Source organism: Neophocaena asiaeorientalis, unplaced genomic scaffold (assembly GCF_003031525.2).
Source record: "Neophocaena asiaeorientalis asiaeorientalis breed wild unplaced genomic scaffold, Neophocaena_asiaeorientalis_V1.1 scaffold503, whole genome shotgun sequence".
NCBI classification, from domain to species: domain Eukaryota; kingdom Metazoa; phylum Chordata; class Mammalia; order Artiodactyla; family Phocoenidae; genus Neophocaena; species Neophocaena asiaeorientalis.
In genome coordinates, this window is record NW_020173710.1 from 1,089,525 (window position 1) to 1,098,696 (window position 9,172).

A 9,172-nucleotide genomic window follows, 5' to 3' on the forward strand; every position below is an offset into this window, starting at 1 on the left:
AAAAAAAAAAAAAAATACCTTGCCAAAAAAAAAACAATACCTTGCCAACTTTAACACCCTGCTCTGATGGTTCCCCTACATTTCTCCAGAATGTTTTCTAACATGCCTTAGTTAGCTATCGTGCTCCTATATAATGTCCCCTGTGAGAGACAGAATAAAAGGAAGGGTTGTGGTTCAAAAGCACAGACTCTACAACTAGACTGCATGGATGCTAGGTCTTCTACTTATTAGGTGTGTAACCTTGGGGTTGTTATCTAACTTCTCTATGCCTCAGTTTTCTCATCTGTAAAATGGGGATAACAATGGCCCCTCCCTCACAGCACTGTTATGCGGTTTAAATGTGTTAATGCATATACAGCCCTTACAATGGTGCTTGGTATTAGTATTAGCATCGGCTGATAGCAAGTTGCTTCATGTTCTCTGTTGCCTATGCTAGACTGTAGGATTATTTCAGGGCAGTGAATACCTTTTCTCCCTCCTAACCAAATGCTTTACATACAATTAGTCCATAGATGCTTCCTCAATGTTTAAACACCACAGCTATATGATGCCAAAAGCACTTAGAAAATTCCGTAATAAATCCAAAACTCATTTTGATAAATGTCAAATTGTGCAAGTACATATGCAGACCTAGAATAATGGTTGGCATCTCCACTGCTGAAGTTTTGGTTCATCCCATCAACTGAAAGACTAGAGATACGAAAGGATCCTTAGTCTTCTATATCATTAGTGGAAAAGCACTAGGTTAGAACCAAGGGCCCTACATTCTGCTCCTAGATCCACCTCAGACGATGCGACCTTCTGCAAGCCACTTAACCTCACTGTGCTTCTGCCACTGGGAGGATAATTAACCATTCTTCAAAAGCAAGATGCTCTAAATAAAGGGCATTATCTTTCATATTGAGCTCATTTCTTGAGGGTAGAGTAAGTCTAATCTTTTCAGTACTTGAACATACATGATCGTAATAATCATCACAAAACCCTGTGAATAGACAGCAATGAGCTGCCTGGTTCTTTCCCTTCTGTGCACCTATGGCATTCCAAATCCAAGTCCACCACCCACGGGGTATCTGTCTCATCACGTGTCTGACACGGCAACCAAAGGAGAACACTGGAAGGTGGAAAAGCAGACATGCTACCTTCGTATGCTTCCGACTCAAAAGGTTAGAGCAGCTCTGCAACTACAGCAGCTCTCAGTAATCTATTTAGACTTAGACATTCATTTATCAAAACTGCTCTTGAATTTTTATCATCTCTAAGCGGCTTGACTACTACGAGTCTTCCAATATTTTCCACTTTGAGGGCTTGAAATCTGTAATAGAGATAAATCAGGAAAATGTATTACGTCTTGAAGTAGCAGAACACCAGAGGTTTTCATGTTTAAAAGACAACACTGTTTGCTGTGCACATTTTCCTACATCTCCCTTTCCCTTCAAAATGGAGATTAAAATTTAAATCCTATTAAGCTAAACAGTATTGTATTTAAGTATATACTGGGTCAATCATATTTAAAACTTGACATTTTCCTCACATTCAATGTAATTCTATCTTTGAATAAGTAATAAGCCAAGCATTTACCACAAACTTTCTTGTCTGCCAGAAAACTAGTGCTACTTCTAAATGGTCTACTCACCATTTAAAAGGTACACGTTCAGAAAATAGCATCCCAGCTGGGATTAAGGCAGTATAAAGGAAAGATGCAATTTTCCCTAAGATTTCTGGTTCATATATAAATGGCAAAGCTCCGAAAGTTTTAACCAGCTAGGCCATAAATCTACTAAAAGAGTCAATAATAACTATACCTACTATGTGGCTTGAACTGTGCTTAGCACTCTATATGCGTTATTTCATTTAATCCTTAACACCAACAGACGAGGTTGTTTACAGAGGGGGCAACGAGGCTCAGAGAGGTGAAGGGAGTTGCCCAAAATTACACTGCCAACAAGAGGCAGAGTTGGGATTTGAACCCCAGCCTGAGATTCCAGGGCCGAAGATCTTAGCCACTGAACTCTATACAGCGTTCGCACCGAGAAACATGCAAGAGTGGAACAGAAAACTTTGTTGAAATGAAGCATTCTTTAGAAATAAGTGGGACCACGAAGCAAAACTCTACAACCCTCTTATCCCTTTTTACTGAATAGACTATAAAAGCACGTCACACATGGATTATAAAAACCATTCCTTAATCACCCCTCTATACCCATTTCCCTATGATCTTTGGGCAGTAAAATGTTACAACAAGGTCAGGCCCTGGGAACTGTGTCTGGAGTGGGACAGCAATAACAAAAGTGGGACAGCAATAATAAAAAGCAATAATTGAAAGAGTTCGTGTTTGACTTACTCCATTTACTTTCACCCCTTTCTTCACTTGCCTTTCTCTTCATCTTTCTCATTTGGAGGAAAGCAATCCACTGCTTTGCAACAGGCATACCTCTGGCGTGTTGCTTGCCCATTTTCAAAACCACCTCAAACTCTAGAAAGCTTTTATCAACCTCTGAGCACATGAGGCTTGATAACTTTCCTCTACTATTAAATATTTCAGTAGCCAGCAACTGACAAAGCAGTTTGTATAGTGAATGCATTATAAACGAAAGGAGATTCAAAGTTAGCAAAAGTTAACTTCAGTCAGTGACACAAGCAAGTGTGCGTAGAATGCGGCAAAGCTTTGACCCCATCAATTGTGCTGCTTTAAGTTCATGGTCATTATGTTCTAACAACCTCTCTTCTGAAGACAGCAGTCCCTTGGCAGGCCCTTCACGGTCAGTCTTAGCTACCACCCCGCAACATGAAGACCACAGCTAGCACACAACACATTTTAAGATTCAGATCACTATCAAACAACCAGAGCGCTCTCTTGAACTAAAAGAAATTATGCAACATAGGGGGAAAAGATGGATGTCTACTGCCTTTGCTGCAGGCCATTAGGGGTTTTAAGGCTATGAAAATATATGAGTATTTGACTAAAGGAACAGACTCAAACAACACAGCGTGGCCTCAGTGTTTTTCAAAGCATCACCCCAGGGTTACCACAGCTGCCCTTGCAGGCAGACTTTCTCTGAAGTACTGGGTTTTACCTCAAATTTTCATTATGAATACTGCATTGTGAAGCACAATGTATTTGAATTTAAATATTGTTAATTATTTAAAATTAGCTACCACCGAATGTTCTTCTCAATGTTTGTGTAAAATAAATGCTTCAAGAAAACACAAGCTGCTTTATTTTGTAACTCTTAGTACACATTATCATGTCACCATCCTGCTAATCCAGTATACCCAGTGTGCTCCAGTTTGAGAGAAAGAGCGCTGGACAGAGATTCTATTTGTTTGAACTAGTGCAATGCCAGGAATATAATAGGTACTTCATAAGTATTTGTGGAATGAATTGGCAGAATGGCTTCAAGGACTAGTTTTCAACTCCAAGAACATTCCAGAAAAACCTTTTGAGACACATAATTACAAAAGAAAACCACAAAAGAACAAGGACAAAGAAAATATACCAATTATGATTTACAAATATTGATAAGGGAGAACAATAAAAACCATACTTTCCTTAGTTTAGTTGGAAGGAAAAGGCTGCCAGGATGTCATACAGAGATAAGGTTGCAGGGGGTAGGGGTGGTTAGGGTGATTAAAAACCAATTCCAGTTAGCGAACACTAAGACGAGTTTTCAACTGACTCTTGTGCTTTCCTTTGTACGTTTTTAATATTAATGATTTCAAACTTACAGAGGAAAATAAGGAATTGTAATGGATACCCGTGTTCCTGTGTACCCAATGCATGATGCTGAAACTACTGAAGTCCAGGAACCATGCCTCATTTGTTTTATACCTTTCTCTGGCTTTTAATACAGATTTCTATATACATGAGGAGTTCAAGAAATGTTTAACAACTGCCAAGAATAAGTGTCTAATCATATTAAATTCTTAACTGCATCCTCTCCGCGAGCCCCTCCCCAAAAACGACTTGCCCTAAAAAAAAGCATGCTTTGTTTTAAATAACAGAAGAAAAACAAAAAATCAATACTTTTACTGGTCCTAGATGAAAGAGTATTGAAAGACTGGGGTCTCAGCTCATTTCAATCATGTGACCCGGCCGTATCTGTTTTCCTATGATAAAATGAGGCTCATGTGGCCGGCCCTCCATCCAGAGTTGTTGTATGAATAAATCAGCATGTATTTACATGGTAACCATTACAAGCGGGGTATTGGGAAGGATAATATAGCATATTTACCTCCCTAATCACTACCAACAGCAACAACTTACTATGTGCAAGGCCCTGATTTAAGCACTTTTATGTAAGGTATACAATCCCTTATCTGAAAACCTTGGTGCCAGACATGTTTCCAAATCCAAAAACGTCCAGACTTTTAGGTAGGCAGTAACCTGCATGTACTATATATACGTTATGTAATACCCCAGTACGGCCTGAGGCACTGCCCCATAAACACATTTCTAATTTTACAACAAAACCAAATAAATATTAACATTAAGTAGAATAAAGGCTATAAACTACATTTGTATCCGTTCAAGTCAAATTTTGTCAGCATCTGAGTTTTGGCACCTAACTTACCAAATAAAAGTTTTATCACACCTTTTTTAAAATTTATTTATTTATTTTTGCAGTACGCGGGCCTCTCACTGTTGTGGTCTCTCCCGTTGCGGAGCACAGGCTCCGGACGCACAGGCTCAGCGGCCATGGCTCACGGGCCCAGCCGCTCCGCGGCATGGGGGATGTTCCCGGACCGGGGCACGAACCCGCGTCCCCTGCATCGGCAGGCGGACTCTCAACCACTGCGCCACCAGGGAAGCCCCTATCACACATTTTTAAAGTAAAAATTGCAAACAACACATTTTAGATGTACCTAACTCATTCAGTCCTTCCAAGTACTCTAAGATCGAAGTTCTCTTATTCCTATTCTACAGATGAAAACTATGAGGTACAGAGAGATTAACTAACTCACCCAGTGCACCCCAGCTAGTAAGTCTCCTGGCCTGAACTGCAACCCAGGCAGCCTAGCTCCACTATTGTGCTCTTAACAACTATGCTCTATGACTTCTCTCAGAAACTGCTTGATGACACCAGACAAGCATGTGAAAAGTAAAACAGTACTAAACAATTTAAGTACCCAAAACAATAGGGGAAACAGCACAAGGCAGCATGTATTCGTTATTCAACAACTATTTATAGAGGACATACCATGTGCCAGGTGTTTAGGAGACAACGACGAGCGAACCAGACAAGGTCCAGGTTGCCTTCATGCAGCCAGAGACTGGTGGGGAAATGGCCCGGCATCAAATAAACACAATTATGACATGCATGGCAAGTTTGTGTGACTGCTGTTCATATCCAGAGGAGGAGATCAGGTCAGTGGGGGGCGGTGTAACAGGACATAAGATTGGAACTGTTCCTTGACTAGTACTGGGATTTGCAAGGACAAAAAGAAAAAGGGAGGGCTTTTGAAACAGATGATGGCATGGCATCCATTCAAAACACCGTTACTGTGCGCCTACTCTATGCCAAGAATAATGCTAAGCACAAAAGTTCCAAACTAGGTAAAAATCCATTTAAACCAACAGAGGATTTGTGTAAGAGAATAATAAGGACAAGTGGGGTAGTAGGCCTGGGTCACATCATGGAGAACCCTTGAGTGTTGAGGAGCTGGGATTAGACCCTGCAGGAGTCCCTGAAAGTTATTTTGCAGGTTTCTGCCTCACAATATTAGGATTTATCCCTATGGAATGTCAATGACTATCTGCATTCCTATTTGGGGCCAATTAGACCTCAAAGCTGGATTGCTTTCAAGCAAGGGCTCAGGGCAACAAAATAAATGCCAAGTCTAAATTCATTTAATCCTCAAGGAATAGAGAAAACTCTAATCTCTCAAAAACTAAAGGTATGGAAATTTGAAAATGCTGGAGAAGGGAATGACCAACTCCTCTTTTTCTTTTTTTTCAATTTTTCAATTTATTTATTTATTTTTGGCTGCGTTGGGTCTTCATCGCTGTGCGCGGTCTTTCGCTAGTTGCGGCGAGCCAGGGCTACTCTTGATTGCGGTGCGCGGGCTTCTCATTGCGGTGGCTTCTCTTGTTGCGGGGCACGGGCTCTAGGCGCACAGGCTTCGGTAGTTGTGGCACACAGGCTTCGGTAGTTGTGGCTTGAGGGCTCTAGAGTGCAGGCTCAGTAGTTGTGGTGTGCGGGCTTAGTTGCTCTGCGGCATGTGGGATCTTCCCGGACCAGGGCTCGAACCCATGTCCCTGGCATTGGCAGGAGGATTCTTAACCACTGCGCTACCAGGGAAGTCCCCCAACTCCTCTTAAAATCCCAAAGGCCGTTTCTAAAACCTAAGTTATTCCTTCATACGCAAATGAGATTTCCAACCTTCCAAAGTACATTTCTATGAGAAAGTAAAACATCATTCTTTGAAAAACAAATTCTTAAGTTGAACGATGATCTGATCTTTAATGAGGCTGGTGACAACTTACCTCAGGGCACAGGTGACAATGTGACAGTGGAAACTCAACTGCTTTTTAACATACCTCAGAGTTCCCACTCCCCTAACCCCTTATCTAAGCAGAGTGGAAGAAGTGAATTACATATTTATTCAGCATACATATCAAAGATTTTCATTCTCAGGTCTTAATGTAAACAACTCAGTAGCGAGGTATTCTATTTGTCCTCTGCAAAACAAATTCTCTTTACGCCCACTAATATTTTTTTCAGTCATTGACCTTCCACAGAGAAGTAGGTAACAAAGACTCTTCAATGGATTCCCGCTGTTCTGAGAACCAAACTCAAATTATTTCTCAGAATCTCCAGGCCCTGCATCACCTATTATCTGCCTCTTTCCAGGCTCCTTAACTCCTTTAACCACTCCCCCACATTGCTCACTAGGCTCCATCCACGCTGGCTTGTTTTCCGTTCCTCAAACATCTCAAGTTTGTTTTTCTGCCTCAAGGCCTTGACTCTTCTCTCGGCTCTTGACAAGGTAAACTGACAAGTTAAGCTCAATCTCTCTTCTTTCATGTCTCTGTTCAAAGGTCACCTTTGCTGGGAGGCCTTTCCAGAGCACCCTCACTAAATAGGCCGGTCCCAGTTCTCCATCTCACAGTATTTCCATCATTGTTGTCACCACCATCTATAAGGATCTTCTTCATTTGTTTCCTTGTTTATTGTCTATATCCTTTGGTGGAATATAACCTCTGTGAGACTCTAGAAGAACAAGGATCATGCCTCTTAAGGTTTATCATTGTGCGTAACCCAGGGCCTGGCAAATAGAAGGTGCTCAACAGATATCGTAAAATAAATTACTAAATGAATGAAGAATATATTTAAAGGCTGATTGCTATGAATGTCAGTAACTTGAGAAAGCCTTGTTTTTCTAATTTTGAGATGTTTCTCTACAGCTGTTCATTTTTCAAAATTCTTTCTACATTTTCTGAAATCTGGTGACACCTGACAAATTGTTGTGCTAGTTCATGGCAATAAAAATACATCACTCAACCAATGAATTTAAGAAAAAATACTTTGAGGAGGTTGTAGTAGTTTGTTAAACATCAGTAAAATCAAACAATTTGAAAACTGGTTAGTCTCACTCCACTAACGTAAGTCAAATTACATGAAGAAAAGTAATTTAAAATGTAAAGAAATGCAAAAGAAGAGAATTCGACAGCAAACTGCAGTTATGTTTACTAACATCAGAAATATCCAGTTTGATAACTTCTAGGTGTACTAGGTGGATTATCAAGTACATTTTGAGTAACCTTCTAAGATTCAGAGCAAAATGCTTAAGACAAACTCATATCCACCTTTATCTTATTTTCTGGCAAACATAAGTAGCTCATACTAGGGCAATGTTACCTTAGACTTGGTGTCAGTAACAATTACCAAGGAAAAAATGGCATAGTAACCTAAACTCTTTTCTTTGAAACAGTTGGCAAGTTTGTATATCTTTCCAGAAAGGGTTGGCAAGAAAATTACAGATTTAGAAGGGTGGGCCTATTGGTATAAATCCCCTTTCCCTACTATATCCCATTTTTTAAAAGGACTACAGTGAAGTCAGAAATTTACCAAATGAATGAGGGAAACTACAGATCACCTGTAAGCCATAGAACTAAACTGACGATCAACAGACTTTAATATTCTTGAGAAAACCACTTTCCTCAGAACATCACCTTAAACTCGATACTGTCATACCACCCTTTTTTAAAGTGTGCTTATAAAAATCGCAGATTAAAAGCCTTGGGAATTTAAGGCTCTTATTTATCTATTTTAAAAACACATCATTTGATGTTGCAACAGAAGCTACATGCTTTGTCTCACTGCCAAAAAAGTGCTCCCAGGACAGTGAAATTTAGTCATCATCTTTATCCACAACTTGGTTTCTTCTGAGATGATTGCCAATTAATACACAGTATGTCAATGGCAACACCTGGCCACGCATCAAGCAAACAATTCTATCACTGTTAAGTATAAGGATATTAATAAAAACTTGCAGATAAGGGAGCTAGTATTTTTAAATGTAAAATGATGTCATAACTGCTTAATGGATTATTTCATTTTTCTCAGTTTTCAAACTTGAACACTGGATATAGCCCATTTCCAAGAACACAGCCGCCGAGGTCAGCATGTGCTAGTTTACTGTATCTGCCTCCACTTTCAGCTTCTTCATTCAATTTTCTTCACGCACTAATTAGCGCATGGAATTGAGTAAAAGAACCTCAGTATGGGAGCTAACAGGGCAACTGTATGGGGAGAAGGCGATATTGCTAGAGCTGTGTGAAATCAGCTTCAGCGCACTAATCCCCAATCCACAGAAAAGTCGTCTCTTTGACATGGTTTTTAAATTCTGCTTCTTGAGGGTATATACAGATATGAGATCTGAAGCAAGAAATTGTGGCTTCTTTAAAAGAAACAACAAAAACAAAGGCAGGGGCCCTCCCAACAGAGACAGTTTTAAACTCCAGATTCAGTGTAACCACCTCTACATCAAGATATAGAACTATTCCATCACCACAAACATAAATTAGACAACTCAAGAGAAGGGAACAACTCAAGAGAAGGAAGGAAAGAAAATCTACTGTATTTATCCATACTTTTCTTACCATGTTCTTGTTGTTCCCATTCAATGTGCTTAGTAATCAGCCTATGCTAACTTGAGTGACTTTATCCCA

The 9,172-nt window shown here is 40.0% G+C and overlaps 1 protein-coding gene across 3 annotated transcripts in view; it reads right to left on the reverse strand.

Annotated features, from left to right (window-relative positions):
* Positions 1-9,172, reverse strand: part of KLHL13 (kelch like family member 13) — a 168,452-nt gene that overhangs the window by 158,075 nt on the left and 1,205 nt on the right. The gene's annotated exons all lie outside the window — the stretch shown is intronic.